Source organism: Pristis pectinata, chromosome 25 (genome assembly GCF_009764475.1).
Source record: "Pristis pectinata isolate sPriPec2 chromosome 25, sPriPec2.1.pri, whole genome shotgun sequence".
NCBI lineage: Eukaryota > Metazoa > Chordata > Chondrichthyes > Rhinopristiformes > Pristidae > Pristis > Pristis pectinata.
Window position 1 is genome coordinate 28,817,853 of NC_067429.1, and position 14,788 is coordinate 28,832,640.

Genomic DNA, 14,788 nt, shown 5'->3' on the forward strand with positions numbered 1-14,788 from the left:
GGATCGTGGATGTTTGTCAGTCCCTCCGTGTTTACACCACTGAACCCAGCTCGTGTTATCCCGGTGGCAGAATCGCTGACTCTCAGTTTTGCTTTTGAGATAAGGGAGGTGAAGGAACAGGCATTGTCATTGCGTAAACCAAGCACAAGGTGAAGTTAGTCTAGCTTTACCTACACCAACAAGCATGAATGGAGTGATGCCAGAGAAGGGGATTCAGTCCCACACTTACCTGTGTCACTGTCCAATGATGCTTGTCAGAGAGGTGGCTTGAAATTTTTTTTTCCTTTGTTATTCCTTCTTCCTTCATGAAATGCTTAATGTCCCCTGAGAAATTAGAATTTAAAACACAAAAAAAATTCAAACCATCTCCTAAACTGGGCATGCAGAATGGGAAGGTTTATTCTCTCTCTCTCTCTCTCACCTGGGGGGCTGGATGATTCAGCCCTTTCTAACATCACTTTCTCTTCAACCTGCAAGTCCGGTTGGATGAGCCTTAAAGAATCTCCGTCCACATCCAACTATCACATGCCATCCATGCTTTCTGCCTCTCCAAATGTCACCAATCCTACACCTCATTTGGTCAGACTGTGCTCATTAATGTTGGTTTCATGGTGTAGTGAAATCAACACTTGCCCTGCATTCATCCTTGGCCAGCATGGTTTCTTGGGGCAGCACACAAGATGCCGGAGGAACTTGGTGGGTCTGAGTCTGCAGTCTCTTGTGTTTCCTCTTTGGTTTTCTGATGTGGGTAAATGTAGGTTTGTTGCCTGGTATTTGTGTACATTAACTTTTGGTGTGATAGGCTGCAGTGTCAGGACAGGGCGGTGTTTCAGGTTGAACAGTTGCTGAGAACGAGGATGACTATGTTTATCTAATACTAGAATTGATTCTGTTGCTGCGGTAACTGGATCTGGAATGTGGCAGTCTATGGACAAGAGAGAGTCTCTGCAGACTACATCAGATAAGAGATCATTTTTGACAGTATAACCAGAGAGCAGGGATGGTGGGTCATGTTTGAGTACTGGGACAGACACGGGAGTGTATCAACTGGTGTTCATTGTTTCTGTGATCATGTTACGTCTGTTTGCAATGATATGTAGTGCCTGAGCGATGTTTTACTATGTTGCTGCTGCTCTGTGAATGCAAGTCATGAGTCAGCAGAGTTTGAGATTAGGCTTCCTGCCAAGGATTGGCATTCTTTGTAGGTGAGCCTGCTTTGATCCAAGCATTGAACTTTACCTTATACCTAAAGATTGTACAGACAAGGATTGGTTAATGCAAACTCCTCAGATGCTGGCAACCGCTCCAGACTTTCTGACTGACCCATTTTCTCAACACTTCAGTAACTGCATTTAGTTTAGACAAGGGATGGTCCAACTTACTCCATTCAGGATGGTGGTATCGCTGTCTTGCTTTGATGTGGTATAATGTGATCTTCATGTATTGGTGCTCTGCATGGTTCTTCCCAACAACACCCCCCACCGCCTCGGTTTGCTTATGGATCCCTGGCATCTGTTTCATGACATTTTGATGCTTGGAGTGATTGCTGAATTCTCTAAATAATCTCTTTATTGAAAAAAAATCAAGAAGCAAGTCTGTGCACATTGTGGATATGCCCATTGGCAAATTTGTGGAAAGGTTTGCTGGCAGCTGGAAGGGCAGTTGGTTGGTTGCCATCGTTGCAACGCCCACACTTGTTCCTGTGGGAAGTTGCTGATTTCCCAGTAGGAATGGGAAAAGCCATAAACTGGCCCGGAGGAGGCAGGTGAATCTTGGACGGAAGACCTGAATCAGAATGTTGTTCTTGCTCTGACTATGGTATGACTGGCGTGGCTGCACCTGTACCTCTAGGTGGGAATGTTGTGGGATGGCGATACAGTTCGAGTACTGACCGAAGAGTGAACTCTGAACACCAACTTTGGAAAAGTACCTCACAGACAAATAGTTTTAAAGCTAAACCACTTTGTTCAAGTAACTGGGACAAGTTCATGCAGCCTTTTGAGTTCTAGAATCATAGAATGGTTACAGACAGAAAGAGGCCATTTGACCCATCGTATCTGTCCTGACTCTCTACCAGTGCAAATTACTATTTCCACCTATTTCCCCCCAGCCCCTTAATAACATCAGAAAATTTCCTCCACTATATATTTATCCAGTTCCCTCTTGAAGACCTCAATGGAACCTGCCTCCACCACATTTATAGTGTGTGCCAGATTCCAACCAAGTGCTTCATTTAAAAAAAATTCTCATATCGCCCTTAACTCTCTTTATTTTCTACCTGTGACCTTCAAGAATTCTGCCCCTCCACCAACAACTCTCTCATTATCCACTCTGTCCTGACCCTTCATTTTATAGACTTCTATCAGATCTCTCCTCAGTCTTCTCTTCGAAGGAAACAAGTCTCGGCCTCTCTAATCTGCCCTTGTAATTGTGGTCCCCTCATTCCCAGGAACCATTCACAAACATCTCCTTTGGACACTCTAATCTTCTGCTTGGTGATTAGCCCATAGCACCCAATGTGTTGTGTTATGGTTGATATCGTCCTCCTCGCTGAGAAGAACTGCCCTTATTCCCTCCACTGCCAATGCATAGTCACTGTTACTTCAACAGCACCTCCCAAACCCGCGACCCCATGACCAAAAGGACGAGCAGCAATGCAGGGGACACCACCACCTGCAGGTTCCCTGTATTGCTGGGTGTAAACCCTGGAGCTCCCTACCCAACCGCATGATGGGGTTCTCGTCACCAGAAGAACCGTAACCAGCCGTGATTAAGGTGACTCGCCACCATCTTCTCAATTAGAACAATAAGTGCTGGAGTTATCAGTGACGCCCTAATCCCAGAAAAATGAATAATTTGGGGGTGGGGAATGTAATGGGCTTCTCCTGATATTAGGAGATCTGTCCCATGCCCTGACCAAAGGGCATCCTTTGTCCCAATTATCCGTGCTTGATATGTGTGCTACATCAGAGCATGGCTGCAGTCCTTGGACAGTTTTGTAGAGCAGTAAGGAGCATGTTCACAGTGTAGCCGGGGGAGTCGGTGTGCTCAGTGGCCACTTCTGTGTTGCAGAGGATTGCCAAAGAACAACATTGTCTGTAGGACAATCGCCACCTCGGCTGCCCCCCGACCACCTTCATGGTGGGTATCAGCTGAATCAACTCCTTGTCTGACCTCCTGAGCAGAGTGGCTTTGGCTGGCCACCTCACCCTGGGGAGCAGAAGCCTGAGCAAGGAAGAGCTGTCTGCTCTCTGGTGGGGATCATCCAGTCTCTCCATGGGTCATGAAACAGGTCTCACAATTATCGGTCCCTTTATGCCCTCGTTTCTTCTCCAGTTCCACATCTCCTTCCATACTGGCTCCTGAGCATGGATCAAGATGACAGCTCAAATACCAGGGAATTGTAAGTCAGCAGGTCTCTGGACTTCCTGTAACAGCAGTCTGTAACCTCGCTCTGATATAGTACTAGGAACAACAGCTGCATGTCAGGAGAAGCTAAATGTTATCTTGTCAACGTTTCAGGTTGAAGGTCCTTCAACAGAACTGGGAAAGAGATGTAAAACACATGTAGGGTGAAGGGGGGATGGATAGGATGATAGGGTGAGGCTAGGGTTGCCATGGCGAAGGATTGTAGGAGTCATTGGGTTAATGGGGACATTTCAAGGGTGATGACATAGACAAAAGAACATAATGTTCTGCAGCAGGCTTGGGACATTCCCAGCCGGTCTAACTGTACTAATGGGGCGAGGAAAAACTGAACCAATATTACATTTGGGGCTTGCAGCTGAAATGGCCAGTCCTGACACAGACAGAGAAAGTGAGTCGGTTGTTATTGAGTCCAGAGGGCTGCAGTGTGGCCATAAGGAAGATGAGGTGTTGTTCCTCAAGGTTACGTTGGGTCTTCTTATAACAGTACAGGAGGACTCGGTCAGAGTGGGATCGAGAATTAAAAAGGCAGGCAAGAGGAAGCTCGAGATCGCTCCTGCAGACTGAATGCCAGTGCTCTGCAAAGCAATCACCCAATCACCAGTGTAGAGGGACCAACTGCAGCCTGAACGTTATCCTGCCAGATCATTAGTGAGAGGTGAGAATGGACTGATAGCAGCACAAGGACGTTGTATATCTGGGACTGGAGCAAGGTATTGGAGTGGGTTCTTGTGAGGCAGTGTTTATGAAATTGGTGCATTCAGCTCCAGCAGACTTATTACTGAATTACAAATCCCAAAGGAGAAGAAAATCTCAGTGTTGATCAGGCTGTGCTATGAATTATAAATGTTTTATATTGTTGCTACAATTTTTAAATTAATGAACATTGAATTCAATGTGGTCCTGTTGTGGAACACTTCCTTATTCATTGAACATTAAAGAATCCCAAGTCAAAATGAGATCCCTTTGGTAAGCACGGAGCTGCCAGGCACCTCTCACCCACTTCCTCAACAGCACGCCAATTATTCACATTTTGTCTGTTTATTAATATTTACATACACACATTCACACACAAAACTGCCCCTGAAAAATAGTAGCCTAATTTTTTCACTTTTTCTATCTGGTCATCTGAAATACTGCTTTTTATAGGACGTGCGCCTAGTCTTAGGTATAGAAAGATCCCATGGCATAATTTTGAAGAGGAATAGTGGTCCAATGTTAATTCCTTATAATATCATAGCTTACAACATCAGCTTGAATTTTGAGGCAAATCTACGTCATCCCAAGATGCTGCTTCAGAATGCTATCAGACAACTGGGCTGCAGGTGTCCAATACGAAGGGAATTCCTGGCTCTGGCTATAGGCAGCCAGAGGCTTGGCTCCCAAAGGCAAAGTGATTACAACTGGGGTTGAACAAGAAGGTTTCAGGGCTGTCGGAGATGACAGTGCAAAGGCTGAGAAACGATTTGAAAGCAACGGTGAAAAATTGAGGCGTTGCTGAACCAGAATCCAACAAGTATAGAGATGATGGATGAATGGGATGGTGTGTTTCAATGTGGACAGCGGAGGTTTGGATGTCCCCATGTTTACAGAGACTAGAACGAAGGGAGATCGGCCAGAAGCGGAGTGGAAATTTCCAAAGTTCTAGACGAGGAAAGCATAACTGAGGGTTTCAGCACCAAATGAGCTGACCCAGGGTCAGTGCCAGACAACGTTGGAGGGGGAGGTGGGACTAGCATGGCATGGCCATTGAAACCCAGGGTCATGGCATCAAGGTTGTAAGCAACCTGTTTCCTTTCTTACTCATCTGCCACAGAGAGAGGGCCAGGAAATGGCGTTTGTGGCCGGAGTGAAGATGATGTTCTCAGCCTTGTTAATATTTAGGAGGAACAAACTTCGGGGCTGCAGAGTGGCACAGCGAGTAGACCAATTGCTTCATGACTCTGTGACCCGGGTTCATTCCTGACCTCCGCTGATCTGTGTGGAGTTTGCACGTTCTCCCTGTGATCATGTGGGTTTTCTCCGAGTGCTCCAGTTTCCTCCCACATCCCACGGGTTGGTAGGTTAATTGGCTACTGTAAATTACCCCTTATGTATGGGTGCTTGGTGGAATCTAGGGACGTTTGATGGGAATGTGGGGAGAATAAGATGGGAAGGTGTAGGATTGGCGTAAGTGGATGCTTAATAGTTTTATTCATACGATGCTAGTTGGTGGACAAGCACACTGACAATTTAGAAGTGGGAGGACTTGAGGTAAGTAGTGGTAGGGTCATCGGTGGGGTCTATGTGGAAACTGACACTCTCATCAGAAAGGCACTACTTAAATGAACAGAAGGAGCGGATGAAGGATAAATCTTTGGGGGTTGCCGTAGGAAATGGGAAGAAAATCTTTTGCAGTGACTCTCTCGTTACAACTAGATAAATAAAAGTAGGGCTAAGTCATTGTGGGCTCGGCCTGTTTGCAGTGGTAGGGAGGTGTTGCAGGACAATATGGTCAGTGTGGAGGCTAAAATGGTCAACCTGATGGAGAAGGGAGATGGATCACCTTGACCACAGTCACACAGGATGTCATTGGTAACTTTGGCAGGAATTGTTTGTCACTGCAGAGAGGCCAGAAACCCATCTGGAGGAATTCAAACAAGTCGTGTTTGGAAAAATGGATAGAGACTCAGAAGGCTCGAATTATTCAAGGATTCCAGACAGGAAAGGGAGATTGGAGATGATTCTCTCGTTACAACTAGATAAATGGTGGTTTGTAGGGATTAAGAAGTCAAGGTATTTTATTTACGAGGAGAGATGAGTACGGCAGACGTGAAGGAAAGGGGCCAGTATCTGAGGAGAGGACTGTTACAACATCAGCTAATGTTGGAGTCAGGAAGGGAAGTTATGTGGTCAGTGGTTTGTAGGGAACAAATGCAGAGGGCAGAGCAGGGGTCACATGGGCAAGGTAATTACCACAGTACCGTGAGGTCCTGTGGTTCCTACAATAAGGGCGACGCATCTCGAGGGATTTGCTGACTGTTGTTTGCTGCACTGAGATAATGAAATGATCTATCTGAGTTCAAATTTTTCAGATACAAAAAGGAAAATTGTGCAGAAGTTGAAGGGCCTGCTTCCATGCTACATGTCTCCATGACTTTGACTCGAAGATTGCTAAGTGTTTACTAAGATGATGGTCCTCTAAATAAAGGGATTTAAAACTAGCCAGATCTACTATATTTTTGTGTTTTTTGCTTGAGGTTTTTTTGGAACATGTAATTACAGGGATCGTTCACACTGACAGCCTGTGTGTTTCCTGCCCACATAATGGCCCTTTCTGGAATCTATGGCAATTACCTCATGAAGGGACATACCAGTTGCTTGGTTGAGAGTTGGGGAAAAATCCATCTTGTTGCTCATTCCCATCCACTCCCTTTCTCACAGTCAGCATGGGAACAGGCCCTTCAGCCCATCGTCCTCACTGACCATCGAGCACCCAGTTACACTAATCCCATTTTATCCCCTCCAGATTCCCATCAGCTTCGCCCCCCCCCCCTCCCCCCCAGATTCTATTACCCACCTAACACACTAGGGGCAATTTACAGTGGCCAAGTAATACTACTAACCCACACGTATTTGGGATGTGCGAGGAAACCTTTGCAGTCACTATGTGAATGTGAAAACTCCACACATTCGGCACTGGAGGTCAGAACTAAACCCAGAACTTTGGAGCTGAAGCAACACTGCTGCCATTCTCAAGGGACCATTTAGTTATTTCTAAAGCACTACTGAATTGTCTATTATGAGGGCCTTTCAGTCAAACTGATCCCTTAGTTTCTAATACTGTTCATTTGAAAAACAATCCCGGGTTCACTCACCTTCCTCATTGTTAAACATGTTCTATATTCCTTTAGTTTCCATCATTGGTTCCTGAGCACTTTGTAAGTTCTATGGTGATCTGTTCCGCCCCATCCACTGTCAAAAGAAACCTTGCTTGCGAACATTTTGTTAACCTGTTTTCTGATGTCTTTTGTTAACAGCAATGTTTGTTGATAAGATCAGATCACACTTTCCTTCTCCAGAGAGCATTAATGAATGTTCGTTACTTTCTTACAACCTAATAGCTCGGCAGTTACTGTTATTGATTCAGTGGAATTTAAATTTGCCAGTTCCACTTTTGAACTCTTTCCTGGATTATTTGTTCCACTCCCTGAATTCCTAATGGTGATATGACTTGATTGGTGAATGTCATTGCAGCCTTGCACAGTGTTCAAGAGGTTTATTGGGACCTGATGTTTCAACTGCGGGGCTGCAGGAAGGGTGTGGTGCAGGTTAAAACTGGGAAAAGTTTCATCTGCTGTGACCCTTAAATTGAGCTTTTGCAAACAAAAACTACTAACGTCATTGTGTTGTCAGACCCTCAACTACAGTTACCTCCGGGTTGTTCACCCATCCCAAGTGGGACTGCAGTGAGGGCATCTGGAATAATTTCTTCTAATAGCTTCACTGGAGAGGGTTTCAGAGCTGAAAGAGTGGTCCTGCACTCGGTGTACCGATGGTCTTGTATTGAAAGGAGACATCACATATTCCTGTGGTTTCTCGTCCCATTAATATTCTCCTAACCAACAGCACCTAATTTGTAGCACAATTTGAGTACCTTTTAATCCTGTAATTTTCAGTCTTTCTTTGTTTAAAAAAAATCACTTCTACTGAATGGTGAATTCCTTATGTTCTGGGAAGGGCCAAAATATTCTGAGCGGGATTGACATTGTCGATGTCAAGAGGTTGTTTCTTCAGGCCAGAGAGCTTAGAACTCGGGAGAGTAGTCTCTGGATAAAGGGACTCCTGTAATTTATCCCTTTAATATAGAATAAAAGAATCAAAGCAATGGTGTGTGTGGGGGTGGGGGTGTGTGTGGGGGTGGGGGTGTGTGTGTGTGTGTGTGTGTGTGTGAGAGAGAGATTTACAGGGGTGCAGGGAAACAAGAGGAGGAGTATGGGACTGCTTGTCTGTGAGCCAGCATGGGTCATATGGGCTGAATGGCCTCCTCCCATGACATTATTTAAGAAAATAGGATCATCCATTTAAGACTGATGTGAGGAGAAATTTCTTTATGCTGAGGACAATGAGTCTCGGGAATCGCTACCTGGGAGAGCTGTGTGTGTTTGGTTACTGAGTTGACTCACAACTGTGATGGATAGAATCATAGACACCAATAGAGATAAGGGTACGTGGATCAGGTGGAAAGTGGATGAGGCTCTTAATCAGCTGTGACATTCAATGGCGGAGCAGGTTTAAGGGACTGAACGTCCCTCGCCTGCCTGTGTCAGTATCCCAAGAACAGTGCTTTGAGTCTGCATCATTCATGGCTGATGTATGTCATCCATTTAACTCCACTGGTCCTTTTCTCTATCCTGAAATATCTTTGCCTATGAAATACCAATGCATCTTTTCATTTAACCTCTCCCCCTACCCCCTGCCTCCCCTTTGGGAAGAAAGCATCAGATTTTATTGCCCCTTGTAAACTGAAACCAGATTTTAGCTCTGGAAAATCAAAAACCCTGCAGATGCTGGAAATCTAAAAACTGAAATTGCTGGAATTACTCAGCAGGTCGGGCTGCATCTGTGGGAAGAGAAACCGAGGTCATGTCTCAGGTCAAAGACCCTTCGTCAGAACTCGGTTGAAGGACCTTCAATCTGAAACATAAGCTGTTTCTCTTCCAGCAGTTGTAACCTGATCTGCTGAGCACTTCCAGCATTTTCTGCATCTGTTTAGTTTTTGCCCTGCAGCAATTGTTGAAAGAATCTAATCACAAGCAAAAACTTTAGACTCCAATTGTAAACCATTTTGGTTACAAGCTTCTAGACCACACAGACTCGAGTAAAGCACCACTCGCCAATTAAAGCAAATCAGAAACTTGCCCTTCACCTGACACCCACTGTCTTTCTGAGATTTCATCTGATGGGATCTTTTACAATTTTACAACTGCTTTTCCCGGCCAATAGAATCCCAGCTGACTTGGCCAAATAGACCTTTGACGCGATGTAGTGATGCACCCAAGAAAAACTTTGGAAAATTTCTTCATAACAGGCTATTTAAAACTTAAGGCAAAACTCTGGAATAGATGGGAATTGGCAGAGGATTAGAAAGAAGCAAGTACTTATTGGAGGCACCATGTTGGGGTGGGTATGAAGTATTGAGTGAGTGGCTTCGAGGCCAGGGTTGGAACCATTTCCTTCTCCATTAGTTGTTTTCAAAAACTCTGCAAATTGGGAAAATTTGCACTTGAAGCCAAACTGGGAGGCAGGAACTACAAATGTATTAGACTAATTATGTAAATGAAAGAGAAGTAGGGCATTAAATATAAAGTGTGTGTTGCATGTATGCCTTGAATAACGCTGAAGGAGATCTAGAGATTTTGGTAGATTCTCAACCTATCTAATCGCTGTACTCCTGAGTAACAGGCCACTCATCTCTTTCAGAGTAACAGTAGAGTACAAGTCATGGGAAGCCGTGCTTTCATTGGATGGAGTTGTATTGGAGGTTGGAAGAGTGCCAATCAAAATCCATCCAATCAAATATTGAAGATTCAGTTTACTTTCCAGAGGCTGCAGGAACATGGGATGCCATGAAGTTAGATATGTAAGATGACCAGTGACAGGAGTATGGGGTTGGATAGTTGGAGATGGAAGGTCATGCTTGTAGTCTCTGGGAACACATCCTCTACAGTTGGCAGCACCAGGAGCCTACGACCTCTAGCAACACAAAGGAATCTTCAGGAGAAGCCTCAACAAAATGCCTCCAAATTAGTGGGTGCAGGGCAAAGACAAACAGACAGGATGTAAGATGTGTCAACTGGATCAAAATCAAGTATGGCTTCAAAAGGTGCATAGTCTTCTCCTCCTGCTCAGCCATTTGCTGCATTTATTACATGTGGTATATTAAAACTCACAGATCCGATTCATGTGATGCAGCACTGGAGAGTGACATCATTTGGAAGATAAGTATTGGGCAGAACTTGGGAGAAGTGCCATACTTTGGAAAAGTATCAGGGGATCTCTTAAATCTACTGGAAAGTATAGACAGAATCTTAGTTCAATATTACTTTAAAAAGATGGCATCTCCAACAGTGCAGCACTCCCTCAGTACTGCAGTGGAGAATCAATCTGGACTTGTGGTTGGAGAGAAAGGGGAATAAAGTAACCCACGTGAGCAGTGTTTCATTTCTTCTCGCACGCTGCCCCTCAGTGAGGAGGAAACTAGAGCGCTTCAGAGCTGCCTGCATCTGACTGTTGTGCCTATTCCCCTTTTAAAGTCGTATAGCACAGAAACGGGCCATTCAGCCTACTGTGTCCATGCTGACCATTGTACTAGTCCCATTTAAAGTAGAGTTGCGTGGGGTGGGAACCAGAGTGACAGGGCAGCAAATGGGGTGGCTGTGGGGAAAGTAGATGTTAAGTCTACAAGCAAAGACCAGTCAACTGGTTGATGAGCACGGTGGGACCAATGTCCTGAGACGTGTCTGTTTCAATGTGAGGAGTATTGTAGACAAGGCAGATGAACTTCAAGCATGGATCGGCACGTGGAATTATGATGTTGTAGCCATTAGTGAGACTAGGTTGGATGAGGAGCAGGATTGGCAGCTCACTGTTCTGGGGTTCTGAGATTTTAGACGTGATAGAGAGGGAGGTATTGAAGGGGGAGGGGTGGCATTACTCATCAGGGAAAATGTCACGGCCGTGTTCAGAGAGGACATAATGGAGGGCTCGTCTACTGAGGCAATATGGGTGCAACTGAGGAATAAGAAAGGGATGACCACGTTAATGGGGCTATATTATAGATCTCCCAATGGTCAGTGGGATTTAGAGGAACAAGTTTGTAGAGAGAGAGAGAGAGCTGACAATTGCAAGAAAAATAAGGTTGTGATAGTAGGTGATTTTAACTTTCCACATATTGACTGGGACTCCCCTACTATGAAAGGATTGGATGGGATAGAGTTTGTCAAATGTGTTCAGGAAAGTTTCCTTAATCAACATGTACAGTCCCGACTAAAGAGACCGTGATACTGGTTCTCCTCTTGGGGAACGAGACAGAGCAGGTGACAGAAGTGTGTGTAGGGAAACACTTCGGATCTAGTGATCATAATTCCATTAGTTTCAAGACAATTATGGGGAAGGGTAGGACTGGTCCTCTGGTTGAGATTCTAAATTGGAGTAAGGCCAATTTTGACGGCATCAGAAGGGATCTGGCAGGCGTGGATTGGGATAGGCTGTTTTCCAGCAAAGAAATTTTGGTAAGTGGGAGGCTTTCAGAAGCGAAATACTGAGAGTACAGAATCTGTATATTGCTCTTAGAATAAAAGGCAAGGCTAACAGGTTTAGGGAACCTTTGTTATCGAGGGATATTGAGGCCCTGGTAAAGAAAAATGTGAAAAACACTATGATACCGGAGGAACTCAGCAGGCCAGGCAGCATCCGTGGAGATAATCAGTTTCAGGTCTGGACCCTTTTATATCATGACCCTGCAGCATGCACAACCTCATCTTCACCATGGACGTCCAGTCGCTATATGCTTCCACTCCCCATTGTGACGGCCTCACTGCCCTCTGCTTCTTTCTTGACCAGAGACAGAACCAGTCCCCTTCTACCAACGGTCTCCTCCACCTGGCTGAACTTGTCCTCACCATAAACAACTTCACTTTCGATTCGTCTCCCTTTCTACAGACCGTGGACATGGCTGTGGGCACTCACATGGACCCCAGCTATGCCTGCCTCTTTGTTGGCTACGTTGAATAGTCTCTGTTCCAAGCCTACTCCGGCCCCAATCCTCAACTCTTTCTCCGCTATATCGACGACTGCATTGGCGTCACCTCTTGTACCCGTGCGGAACTCGACAGTTTCATAAATTTCACCTCAAATTTTCACCCCGCTCTCCAATTCACTTGGACTATCTCTGACACCTCTCTCTCCTTAATCTTTCCATCTCAGGAGATTCCTTATCCACCGACATCTTCTACAAACCCACTGACGCCCACAGTGACCTCGATTACAGCTCCTCCCACCCTGTCTCTTGCAAGGACGAGATCCCTTTTTATCAATTTCTCCGCCTCCGCCGCATGTGCTCCCACGATGAGGCTTTCCACTCCGGGACATCCGAGATGTCCGACTTCTTTTCTAACCGTGGCTTCCCCCCAGCTGTGGTCGAGAGAGCTCGCACCCGTATCTCTGCCGTTTCCCACACCTCTGCTCTCACCCCCACCCCTCCCAGATCCAACAGGGATAGGGTCCCTCTCGTCCTAACATTTCATCCTGCCAGCCTATGTATTCAACACATCATTCTCCGCCACTTCTGCCATCTCCAGCGGGACCCCACTACCAAGCACATCTTCCCCTCCCCACCTCTTTCTGCCTTTCGCAGGGAACGCTCTCTCCGAAACTTCCTAGTTCACTTCCTTCCCCCACATCCCACCCCAGCCAATCCCGCTCTCCCACCTGAGAACTTGCTGCCTGGCCTGCTGAGCTCCTCCAGCAACATCGTGTTTTTCATCTAGGTTCCAGCATCTGCAGTCCTTTGTTTCTCAAGGTGTCTCATATCAGGTAGAGGCAGTTAGGATCAAATGAAGCACCTGAAGAGTATAAGAAATGCAAGAGAACACGAGAGAGAGATCAGGAAGGCGAAAAGGGGACCCAAGGTTGCTCTGGCAGATAGGGTGAAAGAGAATCCCAAGGGTTTCTATAGCTGTATGAAGAGCAAAAGGGTAGAAAGTGACAAAATTGGTCCTCTTGAAGGTCAGTAAGGTCATCTATGCATGGAGCTGAGAGAGATGGGGGAGACCTTAAATTAATTTTATGCATCCATATTTACTCTGGAGGCAGAACTGAGGAAAAAGAGTAGTGAGGTTATGGACTACAGAATTACAGAAGAGGAGGTGCTGGCTGTCTTGAGACGAGTAAAGGTGAATGAATCCCCAGGGCCTGACAAGGTGTCCCCTCGGACCTTGTGGGAGGCTAGTGCAGAAATTACAGGGGCCCTGGCAGAGATATTCAAAACTTCCTTAGCCAAGGATGAGGTACTGGAGGATAGCTGATGTTGTTCAAGAGAGGTTCTAAGAATAAGCCAGGAAATTACAGGCCGGTGAGCCTGATGTCAGTCGTGGGTATTTTATTGGAAGGCATGCTAAGGGATAGGATATATAAGGGCCTGATTAGGAATAGTTAACATTGCTTTGTGCGTGGTAGGTCATGGCTAACCAATCCTATAGAATTTTTTTGAGGAGAATACCAAGAAGGTCGATGAGGGAAAGGCAGTGGACGTTGTCTACATGGACTTTAGTGAGGCCTTTGACAAAGTCCCGCAGGGGAGGCTGCTCCAGAAGGTTAAGTTGCTTGGCATTCAGGATGAAGTAGCCAATCGGATTCAAAATTGGCTTAGCGGGAGAAACCAGAGAGTGGTAGTAGATGGTTGTCTCTCTGACTGGAGGCCTGTGACTAGTGGTGTGCCACAGGGGTCGGTGTTAGGTCCGTTGTTGTTTATCATCCATATTAATGATTTGGATAATGTGGTAAACTGGATCGACCAATTTGTGGATGACACCAAGATTGGGGGCGTAGTGGACAATGAAGAAGGCCAGCAAAGCTTGCAAAGTGATCTGGACCAGCTGGGAAAATGGGCTGAGAAATGGCAGATGAAATTTAATGCAGGCAAGTGTGAAGTGTTGCACTTTGGGAGGCCAAACCAGGGTAGGACTTGCACAGTGAATGGTAGGGCTCTGATGTGTGTGGTAGAACAGAGGGACCTGGGAATACAGGTCCATAGTTCCTTGAAAGTGGCATCACAGGTAGATAGGGTTGTAAAGAGAACTTTTGGCACTTTGGCCTTCATAAATCAGGGCACTGAGTACAGGAGTTGGGATGATATGTTGAAGTTGTACAATACGTTGGTGAGGCCGAATTTAGAGCATTGTGTGCAGTTCTGGTCACCGACCTACAGGAAAGATATCAGTAAGCTTGAAAGAGTGCAGAGAAAATTTACACAGTGTTGCCAGAACGAGGATCTGAGTTATAGGGAAAGGATGAACAAATTAGGACTTTATTCCCTGGAGCGCAGGAGAATGAGGGGAGATCTTATAGAGGTGTACAAAATTATGACGGGTATAGATAGGGTGAATGCATGCAGGCTTTTTCCCCTAAGGTTGGGTGAGTCTAGAACTGGAGGACATAGTTTTAGGGTGAAGGGTGAAATATATAAGGGGAATCTGAGGGGGAACTTCTTCACTCAGAGGGTGGTACGAGTGTGGAACGAGCTGGCAGCTGAAGTGGTAGATGTGGGTTCAGTTGTAGCATTTAAGAGAGGTTTGGATAGGTACATGGATGGGAGCGGTTG

At 45.7% G+C, this 14,788-nt stretch overlaps 1 protein-coding gene across 2 annotated transcripts in view; it reads left to right on the top strand.

Moving 5' to 3' along the window:
• mrc2 (mannose receptor, C type 2) overlaps nt 1-14,788 on the top strand; it is a 197,902-nt gene that overhangs the window by 37,577 nt on the left and 145,537 nt on the right. The gene's annotated exons all lie outside the window — the stretch shown is intronic.